The following is an 18,429-nucleotide window of genomic DNA, read 5'->3' on the forward strand; positions in this document are numbered from 1 at the left end:
TAGAAATTTGCACCCAAAACATGCAATGTCCTTGAAACGAAGGAGGCCCCTGATGACAAAGGCAGCTTTACTTCTAAGTCACTCATGCTGCTCCTGGTTTCCTCACAGCTTCTGATAATGTCAGAGAATAGTAGAAGGTCAGGTTTATTTACTTGTCGTGAGATCCTCTGGTGCGCTCATGAAACAGGACAGTCCTTCAATGGTTGAGACAAATCTTGAAACAGTGAATAACAAACAATATGAAACTCAGCCTTATCAATTTTATTGGAGCATTCAAAAGCAGTATCTCATTCCAGCAATACTTCAACTGAGTTACATCAAAAGATCATTCGTCTGAAGTTAGAAGAGAAAGAAATGTGTTTTATTTACAGAACACTAATCTGGAACTTCGGTGAGATTTGCCCCCAGACATAAAACTGCCTTTACAAACTGATAACCACCACACCCATAGTCCATTATCTTTGATTTTGCATTTTGCAGAAACTCAATCAGGGCAGTTTGCATATTGGGCACTCTTTAAAAAAAAGGAAAGAATATCCACAGAACATTGCTCTATATGCCTTATTCACCAATCTGTCGAATCAAATATTCCAGATCCAGTTCATCAGACCTGTCCCCTTTTTGTTAATCCCCCTGCTGTCTGTTGAAGATTCTCGACTGAAGTCATTTGGCCGCTGTAAATGTGGCAAAATGACATACAAATATAACATTGATACACAGTTTAAACAAGCTCATGCATTTTTCTGTTAACACACACTGAAAAGGCTGAACTCAGACAGATAATTTCCCAGCACTTCATTTCCTTTCCTCCCCGCCTCCAGCACCATTGTCTCATCCACAAACGACTTCAAAATCGCTTGAATAACTTGAAAAGGAAAAAAAATGACATCCTTTTCTTGTCCCTCATTTTCAGGGTCCTCCTTGCGGCTCAGATCTAAAGGTAGAAGATAAAGGAATCTTGCTACCAGGCCCTCCTGATTTGCCATGATACTCAGCGCCGCATCACATGAGGCTCCCCTGGCGTGGTTCCACTCAGGCAACACGATCGCTGTACAAATCTTGCACTGATGCCTTGCCACTGAGCACTTCTTGACCTCGACATCTACCTGCCAGTAATGATGCGTTCAGTATCACTTTGGGGTTGATGGGAAATGCATGCAGCCTCATCTGTAATATTTCCCTTATCCCCACCTTCCATGGGTACCCAGGCTGTGCGCCCCCCCCCCACTCAGTTGTGTGGAGCTAATAAAGGACCGTGTGAGATGAGGAGGAACCAGCAGATTGGTCAGCCAGAGGCCCAATAAGATACACCAACAACCCACTGCATATTGTCACCTCACCCATGCCAGGTACATTTTGGAACCATTGTCTCACAAATTCAGTGTCAATGTTACTTGAAGGCAGGTCACTTTAAGGCAAGTAACTTACAGCCTCCCCGTGATGGTGCATTTCAGGGGTCCTGATTTTCAAAGCATTGACAACAGAGCATTGACAAGTCATCCACAACTGCTGGAGCCAGACTGTCTCGGCGCAGACCAACAACTCTCAGCAGTGAGACTTGGCATGAGGGGAGCGATGTAATTGCTGCAGACATAAACAGCAAGAACGAGTGTCAAATGATCCACAAAAGGCACAATGCAGCTGAAGTTAGACACAATTAATGGCATACGGAAGCTTTCGACAGTTCAGTGTTGACTGTGGACAAAGGAAAACTCTCGTAGGTGTCTGAAGTCCCACCACAACGACAACGGTACAACATGGCCTTCACTTCCTTCTGGAAGTTGGTATTGAGGAAGCCATAGATGACTGGGTTGACGCAGGTGGACAGCATAGCTGTCAGGTGACAAAGCGAAAAGATGAGGTTATGGTGACAGATAGAGATGGCCTCGTGGTTCCAATCAAATACCGTGTTGAAAACTGTGAGTGGTAGCCAACAAAGGCCAAAGGCCACAACAATAGATGCCAACATGATGTTGATCTTCCGACTGTGGCTGACCCGGCGATTCCCATCCCTTGCACGGTCCACCATCTCCCGGCGCCTTCGGAGACGCAGGAAGATCCGGAAGTAACAGGTCAGCATCAGAAACAGGGGCAAGCCATACTGGAAGACCAAGAGGCAAGTGGTGTAGGCCAGCTTCTGCTGCTCTGAAGGCCAGCTTTCAATACAAGCTGCATGATCCTTGAAAGAGTCTGGGAGAAAGGAAATGTTTGAGTAGGGCTCACTGGTCAAGACGTTGAAGGAGATAAAAGGTAAAGAGATTAAACTTCCAACTAGCCAGCTGAGAGCAACTGCCAAGTATGCATGGCCCACTGCTGGCTTCCAACCAGTTGGGTTGATAATCAGCTGATGTCTCTCCAAAGCAATCAGGACCAAGGAGAGGATGGACACAGTAACTGACGTGCACTGAACAAATGGGGTCAACTTGCAAAGTGCAGCACCAAGGATCCAACGGTCCATCATGGTATAAATCACTGTCACCGGGAGGCAAAGGGTGGTAATGAAGATATCTGAGCATGACAGGTTGGCTATCAGGATATTGGTCACATTACGCATTTCCTTCTGCCTCATAATGACCAGAACCAGGCACATGTTGCCAATCATGCCCACTGCCATCACTGCACTGTAGGCCACGATGAGAAAGGTGGTACTACTCACTGAGTCCGAGCAGAACTGGAATTGCTCCGCCAGCAATGAAATGTTGTGCCAGGAAGCAGGCTGGAATTTCACAGAACGGTTGAAATTCTGATCCATTCTTCAATAAACAGGCCAGGTTCTGTCTTACCGGTAGCCAAACTGCAAGTTCTAGCCTGGTGTTAGTTGGACAGGACTGGAGACATCTTTCAACCTAGCTCATGAGTCTTCTTGGTCATGATTTGAATCAGGGAAATCATTTCAGCGTTGGATCTTCCTCTATCTAAAGAAAAGATACAATTGAATTTACACATTTGTAGTTGCATAATTCATAACATATTGACATGCTACGTTGGCAGCAGTATTCATTACATTTTACTAGTGAGTATATTTCCAAACACAAAGCCATTACAAGAAAATATTTCATAATGCCCTGGGATCACAGAAAGCATTGTGCAAATAACAAGATTTTCTTTGTATTACAAATCTTATCTCTGTGCACACTGAGAAACAGCTTTGCCCGCTGCAAGTTCACCTGTTGATGTTTTTAATATTAATGTCCTTTGTATCACATTTTAACCTGCCATCATCCTTCATCTGGTCTGGCCTACATGTGACTTCAGAGCCACAACAATGTGGTTGACTTGCAACTGCCTTTTGAAATGGCCTTGCAAGCCATTCCGTTGTTTCAATCACTATGAATCCTCACAACAGAAATAAAAATGGATGGTGCACCAGACATTGACCTAGGAACCAGAAGAGGCAACATTGGAAATAGATCTGTTGACCTTGGAAAATGTTCTTTACTAACATCTGGGGGCAAATCCAAAATTGGGAGAACATTCTCATGGACTCATCAAGCAGCAGCTTGATAACTGTTTATTCATCCTCTTGTAATCATATCCATACCCAACAGCAGGACAGATCCAGCAGAGATAGTGTTGTAGCTACCCATGGCTGCTTGTGTTTTGTTTCAGCTCACAAAATGATGGGAAGAGAAGTTTCATGTAGCTCAGCTCAAGGCCTTTACAGACAGATAGTAAAATGCCTCTGAGAATCAAAACAGAGTCTTAGTGAGATGGGGCTACAATGCAGACAGCAAGACTCCTCTGTTCTGACAAGGTTCGCTCAGATGGAAACTGTTCAGAAACTTCCTATTAAATATGCAATAGAAAGGGAAAGTTTGGCCCACCTGAGATGAGGCCTTTTAAATAATTATAAATGCTTATTGGTTATGATGTGGAGGAGCTGGTGTTGGACTGGGATGGACAAAGTTAAAAATCACACAAATACCAGGTTATAGTCCAACAGATATATTTGGAAGCACTAGCTTTCGGAGAGCTGCTCCTTTGTCAGGTAGCTGTCACAGCTCCGAAAGCTAGTGCTTCCAAATAAACCTGTTCGACTATAACCTAGTGTTTGTCTGATTTTTTAACTTATTAGATAGCCGTATATTAATAGTCATAGAGATGTACAGCACGGAAACAGACCCTTCAGTCCAACCCGTCCATGCCGACCAGATATCCCAACCTAATCTAGTCCCACCTGCCACACCCGGCCCATATCCCTCCAAACCCTTCCTATCCGTATACCCATCCAAATGCCTCTTAGATGTTGCAATTGTACCAGCCTCCACCACTTCCTCTGGCAGCTCATTCCATACATGTACCACCCTCTGCGTGAAAGTATTACTTCTTAGGTCTCTTTGATATCTTTCCCTTCTCACCCTAAACCTATGCCCTCTAGTTCTGGACTCTCCCACCCCAGGGAAAAGACTGTCTATTTATCTTATCCATGCCCGTCATTATTTTGTAGTCATGATTTGGAGATGCTGGTGTTGGACTGGGGTGTACAAAGTTAAAAATCACACAACACCAAGTTATAGTCCAACAGGTTTAATTGGAAGCACACTAGCTTTCGGAGCGACACTCCTTCATCAGGTCATAGTGGAGGGCTCAATCCTAACACACAGAATTTATAGCAAAAATTTACAGTGCGATGTAACTGAAATTATACATTGAAAAATTGATTGTCTGTTAAGCCTTTCATCTGTTAGAATACAGTGATAGTTTCACTTCTTTCATGTGTAAATCACAAACCTTTTTTCTAAAAAGTTGCATTCTCAGGTTAGCTGTTAACAATGGTGATAGCTAGACAATATGTTGAAGGTGTTGGCCCCCTGTGTTCTCTGTCTATGACCTGATGTTTAGATTGATTCTAATCTAAAAAGTGAGATAATGGAGTTTTACATAAATTCATGCAGTTTTTGAGCTCAGCGTTTTACATGAATGCATGCAGTTTTTGAGCAAAGTGCAATGTAACCCTGCATTTTGCTGGAGTTGTCTGAAATGGCAGAGAATGGTCCTTTGAATGCGGAAGCTGGTGGGATGAAAAGTGATTATGCTGTTGTGAATGATGGGAAGGGTCAAGGGCAGAACCATAAGTGATAGGGCAGATGTGGTTGAGGGTCCTGTCAACCACTGTGGATGGGAAACCTCGATTACGGAATAAGCAAGTTTTGGAAGGTGGCATCATCTGAACCGATGCAACATAGGGAAAGAAACTGGGAGAATAGGATTGTGTCCTTGCAGGACGTGGCGTGTGACAAGCTGTAGTGAACGTACCTATGGGAGTTAGTGGGCTTTGTAATGGATGGCAGAGGACAGTTTATTTCCTGAAATGAAGATACAGAGGTCAAGTAAAGGAAGGGAAGTGTTGGAAAAGGACAATGTGAAAATCACAGTGGGTTGGAAATCAGAGGCAAAATGAAGAAAGTTTTCAACTTCCTGGAGGGGACACTCAGATTGAGTTCCACCAGGGCCACTCAGCTCCTGACATCATGACAGCCATAGTTCAGACATGGACAAAAGAGCTGAATTCCAGAGGCAAGGTGTGAGTGACAGCCTTTGACATCAAGGCTGCATTCAACAGAATGTGGCATCAAGGAGCCCGAGTAAATGGGAATCAGGGGATAAACTCTCCACTGGTTGGAGTATTATCTGACACACAGGAAGATAGTTGTGGTCATTGGAGGTTCGTCCTCCAGCTCCAGGACATCTCATCCCAATTTCCTCAACTTGTCCCATATCCTTGAATTTTTTTTTAAATTGCCAAAATATACTTTATTCATAGAAAGAAATCTTCATGTACATGTACAGTTGAATGTTATGATAGTTGAAGTAGCCAGTGGAATGTAAACTAACAGCTGTTTTGGGATACTAAAAGCAACATTAGCCAACAGAATGGCAGGCTGGGAAAACTTCCCAACTGAACAGTCTGCTAGTAATTGGATCAAACCAGACAAATATGCAAGCCAGTTATCTCAATTGATTATATTGAATAGGTGTTAATGAGGCCGGAACTGGGATATTAAGGCTGGAAGTTTGCAGCATTCACTGTCAAACTGGATCAAGCCAGACAGAAATGCAAAACATCCAATTTGACTGACTACTGAATAGATGTCGATGAGACAATGCTGCAAGGTTTTGGCTGAAACTATGGATCTGAGATTCAGGAGAGCCCTAGCTCCTAGAGTTGACACAGTCAGTAGAGAAATTATAACATCCAACGATGTCTTTTGTAACACACTTCCTGGGACAGAAACACAAATTCTTTGCAGTAACTGAAAATTACATTGTTACATCAAACTGCTGTTACTAAATGATAAATAGTGTACTCAGGAATGACCCAGATCATGATTTAAAAAGGTTACTTAAATCAAAGGGAACTCACACTCCAGAGAGAACATCAGCCAAAAGAAGCAGGAACATCTAGAGCAGGAACAACAGCTTCAACTTCAGTTCAAGCAACTGCATTCAGTGTAGTATTACCTTCTTTTATCATCTTGTGCTTCCAAAGCAGACTTTAAAGCTGCGTGAAAGCGTAGGCATTTCAGAACAGTGAATTTACTGGGGAACTTAAGAGGGAAAGGTGGGTTTCGTAGAATTAAACATAGAGCAAAGAAAATTTACAGCCCAGGAACAGGCCCTCCAAGCCTGAGCCGATCCAAATCCACTGTCTAAACCTGTTGCCCAATTCCTAGGTATCTGTATCCATCTGCTCCCCACCGACTCATGCATCTGTCTAGACGCATCTTAAATGAATCTCCCGTGCCTTCCTCTACCACCTCTGCTGGCAACACATTCCAGACGCCCACCACCCTCTGTGTGAAGTACTGGGCGCGTGTATCCCCCTTATACTTTTCACCTCTCATCTTGAAAGTGTGACCTCTCATTATTAAAAAGCTTATCTCTATCCACCCTGTCTGTACCTCAATCTCCTTTTTTTAAATGAAAAGAAACTTAACCTACTCTCTTCACAGCTACCATCGTCCATGCCAGGCAACATCATAGAACATAGAACAATACAGCACAGAACAGGCCCTTCGGCCCTCGATGTTACACCGAACTGTGAACTATTCTCAGCTCGTCCCTCTACACTACCCCACATGCTCATTCAGGATTGTTTAAATCTCCCTCATGTGGCTGAGTTAACTACATTGACAGGTAGGGCATTCCACGCCCTTACCACTCTCTGCGTAAAGAACCTCCCTCTGACATCTGTCTTAAATCTATCACCCCTCAATTTGTAGTTATGCCCCCTTGTACAAGCTGACGTCATGATCCTAGGAAACAGACTTTCACTGTCCTCCCTATCTAATCCTCTGATCAGCTTGTATGTCTCTACCAAATCCCCTTTTAGCCTTCTTCTTTCCAATGAGAACAGACCCAAGTCCCTCAGCCTTTCCTCATAAGACCTTCCCTCCAGACCAGGCAACATCCTCATAAGTCTCCTCTGCACCTTTTCCAATGCTTCCCGAAATGTGGCGACCAGAACTGTACACAATATTCCAAATGTGGCCGCACTAGCGTTTTGTATAGTTGCAGCATGATATTGCAGCTCCGGAACTCAATCCATCTACAAGTGAAATCTAACACACCGTATGGTCTAGATTAGAGTGGTGCTGGAAAAGCACAGCAGGTCAGGCAGCATCTGAGGAGCAGGAAAATCGATGTTTTGGGCAAAAGCCCTTCATCAGGAATAGAGGCTGGGTGCCTGCAGAGTGGAGAGATAAGTGAGAGGGGGGTGGGGGTGGGGAGAAGGTAGCATAGAGTTCAATAGGTGAATGGGGGTGGGGATGAAGGTGATAGGTCAGAGAGGAGGGTGGTGTGGATAGGAAGATAGGCAGGTAGGAGAGGTCATGAGGGCAGTGCTGAGCTGGAAGGTTGGAGCTTGGTGAGGTGGGGCAAGGGGAAATGAGGAACCTGGTGTTAAGTCCACATTGATGCCCTGAGGTTGAAGTGTTCTGAGGCGGAAGATGAGGCGTTCTTCCTCCAGGCATCGAATGGTGAGGGAGCGGCGGTGGAGGAGGCCCAGGACCTCCATGTTCTCGCAAGAGTGCGAGGGGGAGTTGAAATGTTGGGCCACAGGGCGGTGTGGTTGATTGGTGCGGGTGTCCCAGAGATGTTCCCTAAAACACTCTGCTACGAGGCGTCCAGTCTCCCCAATGTAGAGGGGACTGCATAGGGAGCAACAGATACAATAAATTATATTGGTGGATGTGCAGGGCCTTGGATGGAGGTGATGGGGGAGGTGTGGGCGCAGATTTTGCAATTCTTGCGGTGGCAGGGGAAGGTGCCAGGATGGGAGGGTGGGTTGTTGGGGGGCATGGACCTGACCAGGTAGTCACATAGGGAACGGTCTTTATGGAAGGTGGAAAGGGGTGGGGAGGGAAATATATCCCTGGTGGTGGGGTCCGTTTGGAGGTGGCGGAAATGTTGTCAGATGATGTGGTTTACACAAATGTTGGTAGGGTGGAAGGTGAGCACCATCTGTCCTTGTTACGGTTAGAGGGTTGGGGTCTGAGGGCGGGGGGGGGAGGTGGACGAGATGCGTTGGAGGGCATCTTTAACCACGTGGGAAAGGAAATTGCCATCTCTAAAGAAGGAGACCATCTGGTGTGTTCTCTGGTGGAACTGGTCCTCCTGGGAGCGGATACGGTGGAGGCAGAGGAATTGGGAATACAGGATGGTATTTTTGCAGGAGGTAGGGTGGGAAGAGGTGTAATCCAGGTAGCTGTGGGAGTCGGTGGGTTTGTAAAAAATGTCAGTGTCAAGTCGGTCATGGAGGTGTCCAGAAATGGGAGGGAGGTGTCAGAGGTGGTCCAGATGAACTTAAGGTCAGGGTGGAATGTGTTGGTGAAGTTAATGAATTGCTCAACCTCCTCGCGGAAGCACGAGGTGGTGCCAATGCAGTCATCAATGTAGCGGAGGAAGAGGTGGGGAGTGGTGCCGGTGTAACTATGGAAAATGGACTGTTCTATGTAGCCAGCACACCACACCGTATGCCTTCTTAACAGCACTATCCACCTGGGTGGCAACTTTCAGGGATCTATGTACATGGACTCCAAAATCCCTCTGCACATCCACACTACCAAAAATCTTTCCATTGACCCAATACTCTGCCTTCCTGTTAATCTTCCCAAAGTGCATCACCTCACATTTAGCTGCATTGAACTCCATTTGCCACCTCTCAGCCCAATCCTGCAGTTTACCTAAGTCCCCCTGCAATCTATAACATTCTTCCAAACTGTCCACTACTCCAATGACCACTGTCATCTGCAAATTTACTAATCCATCCACCTATGCCTGTGTCTAAGTCATTTATGAAAATCACAAACAGTAGTGGTCCCAAAACAGACCCCTGTGCCACACCACGAGTAACCGGACTCCAGGCTGAATAGTTTCCATCAACCACCACTCGCTGCTTTCTTTTAGAAAGCCAGTTTCTAATCCAATCTGCTAAATTACCCTCAATCCTCTGTCTCTGCATTTTCTCCAACAGCCTATCATGTGGAACCTTATCAAAGGCTTTACTGAAGTCCATGTGTACCACGTCAACGGCCCTACTTTCATCTACATGCTTGGTCACCTTCTCAAAAACCTCTGCCCTTGACAAAACCATGTTGACTGTCTGAAATCAAATTGTTGCTTGAATCCTCATCAACCTTCCCTGCACCCTCTCCAAAGAGTCCACATCCTTTTGGTAATGTGGCGACCAGAACTGTACACAGTATTTTAAATGCGGCCGAACCAATGTCTTGTACAATTTTAACATGGCTTGCCAGCTCTTATACTCAATATCCCGTCCGATGAAGACAAGCATACTATATGCCTTCTTGACCACTCTATCCATCTGTGCAGCAACCTTCAGGGTACAATGGACTTGCACTCCCAGATCTCTCTGCCCATCAACTTTTCCCAAGGCTCTTCCATTTACAATATAGTTCACTCTAGAATTAGACTTCCCAAAATGCATCACCTTACATTTGCCTGGATTGAACTCCATCTGTCTCTTCTCCGACCAACTCTCCAATCTATCGATATTCTCCTGCGTTCTTTGACAATCCCTTATGCTTTCTGCTACTCCACCAATCTTTGTGTCATCTGCAAACTTGCTGATCATAACAACAGTGCCCTCTTCCAGATCATTTATGTATATTACAAACAGCAGTGGCCCCCAATACTGACCCCTGTGGAACACCACTGGTCACCTTTCTCCATTTCTCACACACAAGATATATGTGCGTGAATTGCTTGTTTCAACAATAAAAAAAAACTGCATCTCATGGTAAACCACTTCTCATCATTAGTATAAAATTAGCCCCACTAAGAAAGCAAGTAAATCAGACACACATGGAAACAAGGTCAAAACTTTTGGTGCCCAGCATGGAACCTCAAATAGAAGTAGTTCAGCCCTTTGAATACAAACCGCAAGCCTGAGGTTCTTTCTTATCTCCCTCTTCAGCCGTTTGTTAAGAGGGCAGGAATCCAAGGGAATGAATGAGAACCAGTCTTCGGACCATAAGCCGATGTTCTGATGAATAGAGCAAGTGATAGAAATTGAAAAGACATGTAGGAAGCTCTTGCGCCAAGCCACGAGAAGGGGCTAAGACCTATCTCCTGATGGTATCAAATGTGCTTTGTCTGACAAGCATCAGACTATGCTTCTAACACCGTTTTACAACCTCGCGCAATGGACCTGTCTCCATTGCACTCTTTCTCAATGAGACCAGGTCAAGATATTTATTCCCTCATCAAAAATCACTTGAAGGGAAATAGTCAAGCAAACAGAGTTGCAGGTTGATAAGTCTCTAGATTTGATGGACCTTCCCGTTGAGTTTTCAAAAAGGTAATTAAATGCATTGGAATTAATTTCAAAGAATATAAAGGCAGGTAGGAGTATACTTAAGAGGGAAATCAGGAGGGCAAAAAGGGAATATGAAATAGCTTTGGTAAACAGAATTAAGGAGATTCCAAAGGGTTTTTACAAATATATTAAGGACAAAAGTGTAACTAAGGAGAGAATAGAGCCCCTCAAAGATCAGCAAGGCAGCCTTTGTGTGGAGCCACGAAAAGTGGGGGAGATACTAAATTAATATTTTGCATCAGTATTTACTATGGAAAAGGATATGGAAGATATAGACTACAGGGAAATAGATGGTGACATCTTGCAGAATGTCATATTACAGAGGAAGAAGTGCTGGGATGTCTTGAAAAGGGTAAAGGTGGATAAATCCCCAGGACCTGATCAGGTGTACCCGAGAACTCTGTGGGAAGCTAGAGAAGTGATTGCTGGGTCTCTTGCTGAGATATTTGTATCATCGACAGGTGAGGTGCCGGAAGAGTGGAGGTTGGCAAACGTGGTGTCACTGTTTAAGAAGAGCGGTAAAGACAAACCAAGGAACTATAGACCGGTGAGCCTGACCTCGGTGGTGGGCAAGTTGTTCGAGGGAATCCTGAGGGACAGGATGTACATGTATTTGGAAAGGCAAGGACTGATTAGGGATAGTCAACATGGCTTTGTGCGTGGGAAATCATGTCTCACAAACTTAATTGAGTTTTTTGAAGAAGTAACAAAGAGGATTGATGAGGGCAGAGCAGTAGATGTGGTCTATATGGACTTCAGTAAGGCATTCGACAAGGTTCCCCATGGGAGACTGGTTAGCAAGGTTAGATCTCATGGAATACAGGGAGAACTAGCCATTTGGATACAGAACTGGCTCAAAGGTAGAAGACAGAGGGTGGTGGTGGAGGGTTGCTTTTCAGACTGGAGGCCTGTGACCAGTGGAGTTCCACAAGGATCGGTGCTGGGCCCTCTACTTTTTGTCATTTACCTAAATGATTTGGATGCGAGCATAAGAGGTACAGTTAGTAAGTTTGCAGACGACACCAAAATTGGAGGTGTAGTGGAGAGCGAAGTGGGTTACCTCAGATTACAACAGGATCTGAACCAGATGGGCCAATGGGCTGAGAAGTGGCAGATGGAGGTTAATTCAGATAAATGCGAGGTGCTGCACTTTGGGAAAGTAAATCTTAGCAGGACTTATACACTTAATGGCAAGGTCCGAGGAAGTGTTGCTGAACAAAGAGACCTTGGAGTTCAGGTTCATAGCTCCTTGAAAGTGGAGTCGCAGGTAGATAGGATAGCGAAAAAGGCTTTTGGTATGCTTTCCTTTACTGGTCAGAGTATTGAGTACAGGAATTGGGAGGCCACCCTACGGCTGTACAGGACATTGGTTAGGCCACTGTTGGAATATTGCGTGCAATTCTGGTCTCCTTCCTATTAGAAAGATGTTGCGAAACTTGAAAGGATTCAGAAAAGATTTACAAGGATGTTGCCAGGGTTGGAGAATTTGAGTTACAGGGAGAGGCTGAACAGGCTGGAGCTGTTTTCCCTGGAGTGTCGGAGGCTGAGGGGAGGCCTTATAGAGGTTTACAAAATTAAGAGGGGCATGTATAGGGTAAATAGGCAAAGTCTTTTTTTCCTGGGGTTGGGGAGTCCAGAACTAGAGGGCATAGGTTTAGGGTGAGAGGGGAAAGATATAAAAGAGACCTAAGAGGCAACTTTTTCACACAGAGGGTGGTGCGTGTATGGAACGAGCTGCCAGAGGAAGTGGTGGAGGCTGGTACATTTGCAACATTTAAGAGGCATTTGGATGGGTATACGGATAGGAAGGGTTTGGAGGGATATGGGCTGGGTGCTGGCAGGTGAGACTAGATTCGGTTGGGGTATCTGGTCGGCATGGACAGGTTGGACCAAAGGGTCTGTTTCCATGCTGTACATCTCTATGACTCTAAGGGAAAAGAGTAGAAAACAGGCCAGTTAGCTTCATAGCAATCATAAAAAGGTGTTTGAATTGATCATGAAGGAAGTTGTAACTGGTTTCCTGGAAAAACTGAAGTAACTGGCAAGAGTCAGCATGGTCTTATTAAAGGGAAAATGCATTTAACTGATTTATAGGATTTATTTTAAGGAATAGCATGCACTGTGGGTAAGGGCTGAAAATGTGTTGCTGGAAAAGCGCAGCAGGTCAGGCAGCATCCAGGAGCAGGAGAATCGACGTTTCGGGCATGAGCCCTTCTTCAGAATCAGGAGAGTGTGCCAAGCAGGCTAAGATAAAAGGTAGGGAGGAGGGACTTGGGGGAGGGGCGTTGGAAATGCGATAGGTGGAAGGAGGTTAAGGTGAGGGTGATAGGCTGGAGTGGGGGTGGGGGCGGAGAGGTCAGGAAGGAGATTGCAGGTTAGGAAGGTGGTGCTGAGTTCGAGGGTTGGGACTGAGACAAGGTGGGGGGAGGGGAAATGAGGAAACTGGAGAAATCTGAGTTCATCCCTTGTGGTTGGAGGGTTCCCAGGCGGAAGATGAGGCACCCTTCCTCCAGTCGCCGTGTTGCTATGGTCTGGCGATGGAGGAGTCCAAGGACCTGCATGTCCTTGGTGGAGTGGGAGGGGGAGTTGAAGGGTTGAGCCACGGGGTGGTTGGGTTGGTTGGTCTGGGTATCCCAGAGGTGTTCTCTGAAACGTCCGCAAGTAGGCGGCCTGTCTCCCCAATATAGAGGAGATCACATTGGGTGCAGCGGATGCAGTAAATGATGTGTGTGGAGGTGCAGGTGAATTTGTGGAGGATATGGAAGGATCCCTTGGGGCCTTGGAGGGAAGTAAGGGGGAGGAGGTGTGGGCGTTTCTTGCGGTTGCAGGGGAAGGTGCCGGGAGTGGAGGTTGGGTTGGTGGGGGGTGTGGACCTGACAAGGGAGTTACGGAGGGAGTGGTCTTTTCGGAATGCTGATAGGAGTGGGGAGGGAAATATATCCCTGGTGGTGGGGTCTGTTTGGACGTGGCGGAAATGACGACGGATGATATTATGTATATGGAGGTTGGTGGGGTGGTAGGTGAGGACCAGTGGGGTTCTGTCCTGGTGGCGATTGGAGGGACAGGGCTCAAGGGCGGAGGAGTGGGAAGTGGAGGAGATGCAGTGGACAGCATCGTCGACCATGTCCGGGGGGAATTTGCGGTCTTTTGGGTAAGGGATAAGGGGTTGGCCAAAGATGTACTGCACTCAGATTTCCAGAAGGCAGTCAACTTGGTGCAACATAAAAAGGTTCCTGTGCAAAGTAGGTGTTTGGCGTCCAGGGTAATATACTGACTGGCATGATTAGAACTTTGGGTGGCTGGCAGAAAACAGAGTATTCATCAATGGGCCTTTTGCAGATTGACAAGGTTTTACAAGTGGAGTCCTGCTGTGATTAGTGGTGGGCTGCCAAAGTGCATTATTCATGCTAAAGGCTGAGATTAGGAGATCAAAGGTGCGATAGCTATATTTCCACATGACACACAACTAAGTAGGAAAGTATGTAGTGATGATTGTCTAACAAGGACAAAAACCAATCCTCGACTGATTGACTGAGTGACCAAGAATCTGACAGATGGAGTATAATGTGGAAAAATGAGATGCTGCTCCACTCTAGTGCTGAACAGCACTACTGGAAAGGTATTGAGCGACTTTAAAGACGAGGAGATGCTGGAAAAGCAAGTATTATCCTTGAAGCAAACAAGATAAGAAGGACACTTGACTGAAGTTTCAAAGTCAACAGCTTCCACTGACAGAAGGACCCGTGACCAGAAGCAACTAGATTTGCAGAGCTGCCCAAAAAAATCCAGACTGGAGATTACCAGAATACTTTTGCGAGAGCATCGAGAATGATAGGACTCTAATTCTAAACAAAAAGGTGAAAGCTTTTTCATGAAGTAAGAACGGTCAAGATTAACAAGGCCAAGTGTGATCCAGTCACAGGCGACAGGAGAATCTAAGTGGAGAACAGGGAAATGGCAGAGAAGCTAAATGTTTACTTTGCGTCTGTTTTCAGAGAAAAACATACAGCTCCCGAAAACACTTGCGTTCCTAAACCACTTGCAAAACAAAGGAACTAAAAGAAATTAGTATTTCTAAAGGGGTAGTATTTGAAACCTCAGATGGATCAAGGATTAATAAACCTCTGTTCAGATAAGACCCCCAGCCCCACCCCCTAAAAGGACACCTACGGAAATGATGGGCACATTCATGTCTTCTTATGTTCATAGATTTTAGAAGAGTTAGGTTTGGTGAGTCAGTTCTTCCTGATCGGAAGGTTGTAGATGTAACCCCACTATTTCTGACAATGAAGGAAGGGAGAACAACAACCCTGTTAGGTTGACATCTGTGTTTTCATAAGGGTCCACAGGAGGTTCATAAACAAGGTTATAGCGTTTGCAACTGGGGGAGGAAATATACTTGTATGGATTGAGATTTGGTTAATAGACAGCAAGAAGAGGGTAGGAAGAAATTGATAATTCTCTCAATGGAAGGCTGGTACTGCTGGGATATCGTAAGAATGGGAGTTTGGGTCACACCTGTTCATGGTCTGCTTCAACAATGGGAATGTAGAGACTGACTGAAATACTTCCACACATAACTGCGTGGAAGTGCAAGTTTAAAGAGGGTGCAAGAAACTTGGATAGACGCATGGCAAATGGAACATAATGTGAATAAATGTGAAGTTAATCAGTTTGGTAGGAAAAACAAAGGCAGATCCTTTCTGAGGTGGAGCGGGGTTATAAAATCAAGGAGACCTAAAGGCCAAAAGAAGTAGGCCAGTCAACCCTTTGAGCCTGCTCCACCTTTCATTTCTACCTCCCTTCCAGGAGATGCAATGGCCAAGCGGTATTATCACTGGACTGTTAACACAGGTACCCTGCTAATGTTCTGGGGACCTGGGTTCAAATCATAGACTCACGGAGATGCCCAGCACAGAAACAGATATCCTAAATTATTCCAGTTGCATTTGGCAGCACTTAGCCCACACCCCTCAATGCCCTTCCTATTCGCGTACCCTTCCAGATGCCTTTAAAATGTTCTAATTGTACCAGCCTCCACCATTTCCTCTGGCAGTTCATTCCACACCACCCTCTATTTGCACATATTGCCCCTCAAGTCCCTTTTAAATCTTTCTCCTCTCACCTTAAACCCATGCCCTCGAGTTTTGGACTCCCCCACCCTGGGGAAAAGACTCTAACGATTCTTCCTATCCATGCCCCTCATGATTTTATAAACTTTTCTTAAAGGTCACGCCTCAGCTTCTGATGCTCCAGGGGAAACAGCCCTCCCTCTACCTCAAACCCTCCAACCCAAGCAACATCCTTAATAAGTCTTTTCTGAACTCTTTCAAGTCTAACATCTTTCCTCGAGCAGAGAGACCAGAATTGCACACGATATTCCAAAAGTGGCTGAATCAATATCCTGTATAGCTTCAACCTGATCTCCCAAATCCTTTACTCAATGCCCTAACCAATAATGGGAGGCATACCAAACACCTTGTTCAGTACCCTGCCTGCCTCTGACTCCAATTTCAAGAAACTATGAATCTGAACTCGAAGGTCTCTTTGTTCAGCCACACTCCCCCAGGATCTTACCATTACCTGTATAAGTACTGCCTCTTGTGCACTGAGGTAACCTTACTCACTGTCCACTACACCATTGATGCTGGTGTCATCTGCGAAGTTATTAACCATACCTCCTATATTCACATCCAAACTATTCATATAAATATATTTATAAAAAGCAGCAGACACAGCACCGATCCTTGTAATCACTGACCTCCAGTCCAAAAAGTAACCCTCCACCACTACCCTCTGTTTCCTACCATCAAGCCAATTTTGTATCCAAATGGCGAGTTCTGCCTGTATTCTAGGTGATCTAATCTTGTTAACTGATCTTGTTAAACGCCTTACTGAAGTCCATATAGACAAAGTGCAGCGCTCCGCGTTCGTCAATCCTCTTTGTCACTTCTTCAAAAACAGTCCATCAAGTTGGTAAGACACAATTTCCCACGCACAAAGCCATGTTGACTATCCCTAATCAGTCCTTGCTATTCCAAATACGTGTAAATCCCATCCCTCAGGTTCCCACCAGGTCTGATGGTGGAATTTGAATTCAGTAAATTTCAAATGATGACCACGTATCTGTTGTTGAATGCTGGAAAAACCCATCTGGTTCACCAATGTATTTTAGGGAAGAAAACTGCTATCCTCACCTGTTTTGGCTGACACATGACTCTAAAGCCACAGCAATGTGGTGAACTCTTAACTGCTATATCTGTAGGAATTGTCTGACCATTGGCTATCAAAGGAAATTGGAGATGGTTTTGGATCCACTTTGGGCTCACTGCACCACAGACTTTCCCAATTTATTGCCATTCAAATAACAATCTGATTTCCTGTTTTTGTGACTAAAGTAGGTCAAATCATATTACACTTTACCTGCATTTACTCACTCACTCCATGTCATCCTCAAAACTTACCTTCCCACCCAGCCTTGTACCATCTGCAAAGTTGGAGATATTACCTTTAGTTTCCTCGTCTAAATCTAAATATCTTTATTACAAATATCCAAGGTCCAAGTACTGATGCCTGCAGTATCATGTTGGTCACTGCCTGCCACTCAGAGGAAGGCTCATTTATTCCTGTCTGCCAATCAGTTCTTTGTACTGCTTCCAATCCCAGGTGCTTTCATTTTAATTGAGAGTCTCTTACACAGGACATTGCTGAAAGTCTTCTGAACGCCCAAACAAACCACATCCACCGACTGCCCTTACGAACTCTGCTAATTACATGGTTGAAGAATTCTAGTCTATTTGTCAAGCACAATTTCCTTTTTGTAAATATGTGCTGACTCCGTCTAATGTCCCGGCTTCAGTGGAGGCCGGGACACTAAATGTCTCCAAGATAGAGATTGATAAATTCTTGATCTCGCAAGGAATTAAGGGCTACGGGGAGAGTGTGGGTAAGTGGAGTTGAAATGCTCATCAGTCATGATTAAATTGCAGAGTGGACTCAATGGGCCGAATGGCCTTACTTCCACTCCTATGTCTTATAGTCTAATCCTACTGCTGTTTTCCAAGTGTTTAGCTAACTCTTGTACAATGGACTCTAGCATTTTCCTCACTACTGATTATGGGGAACCAGTCTAAGATTTCCTATTTTCTCTGTAACAACTTTTAGAAATACTGGGGTTCCATTAGCTACCCTCCAATGCTCAGGAACTGTTTCAGAGTCAGTAGTATCTTGAAAGATGACCACCAATGCATCCACTCCTTCAAAGGCCAAAGAGTACTCTCGGATGTCGGTTGGATTATCATGGCCTTGGGGTTTGTTGGTCTTTAATCCCATCTCTTTCCCAACACCATTCTTTCACTAATAATGTTAAATATTACACAACACCGGGTTATAGTCCAACAGGTTTAATTGGAAGCGCACTAGCCTTCGGACCGTCGCTCCTTCATCCACTACCACCTGATGAAGGAGTGTCGCTCCGAAAGCTAGTGCTTCCAATTAAACCTGTTGGACTATAACCTGGTGTTGTGCGATTTTTAACTTTGTACACCCCAGTCCAACACCGGCATCTCCAAATCATTCACTAATAATGA

The 18,429-nt window shown here is 45.0% G+C and overlaps 1 pseudogene; it reads right to left on the reverse strand.

The window, feature by feature from the left end:
- Positions 1-245: 245 nt before the first annotated feature.
- LOC140459580 (neuropeptide Y receptor type 1 pseudogene) overlaps positions 246-18,429 on the reverse strand; it is a 60,587-nt pseudogene continuing 42,403 nt past the window's right edge.

This window comes from Chiloscyllium punctatum, chromosome 35 (genome assembly GCF_047496795.1).
Source record: "Chiloscyllium punctatum isolate Juve2018m chromosome 35, sChiPun1.3, whole genome shotgun sequence".
Classification (NCBI taxonomy): domain Eukaryota; kingdom Metazoa; phylum Chordata; class Chondrichthyes; order Orectolobiformes; family Hemiscylliidae; genus Chiloscyllium; species Chiloscyllium punctatum.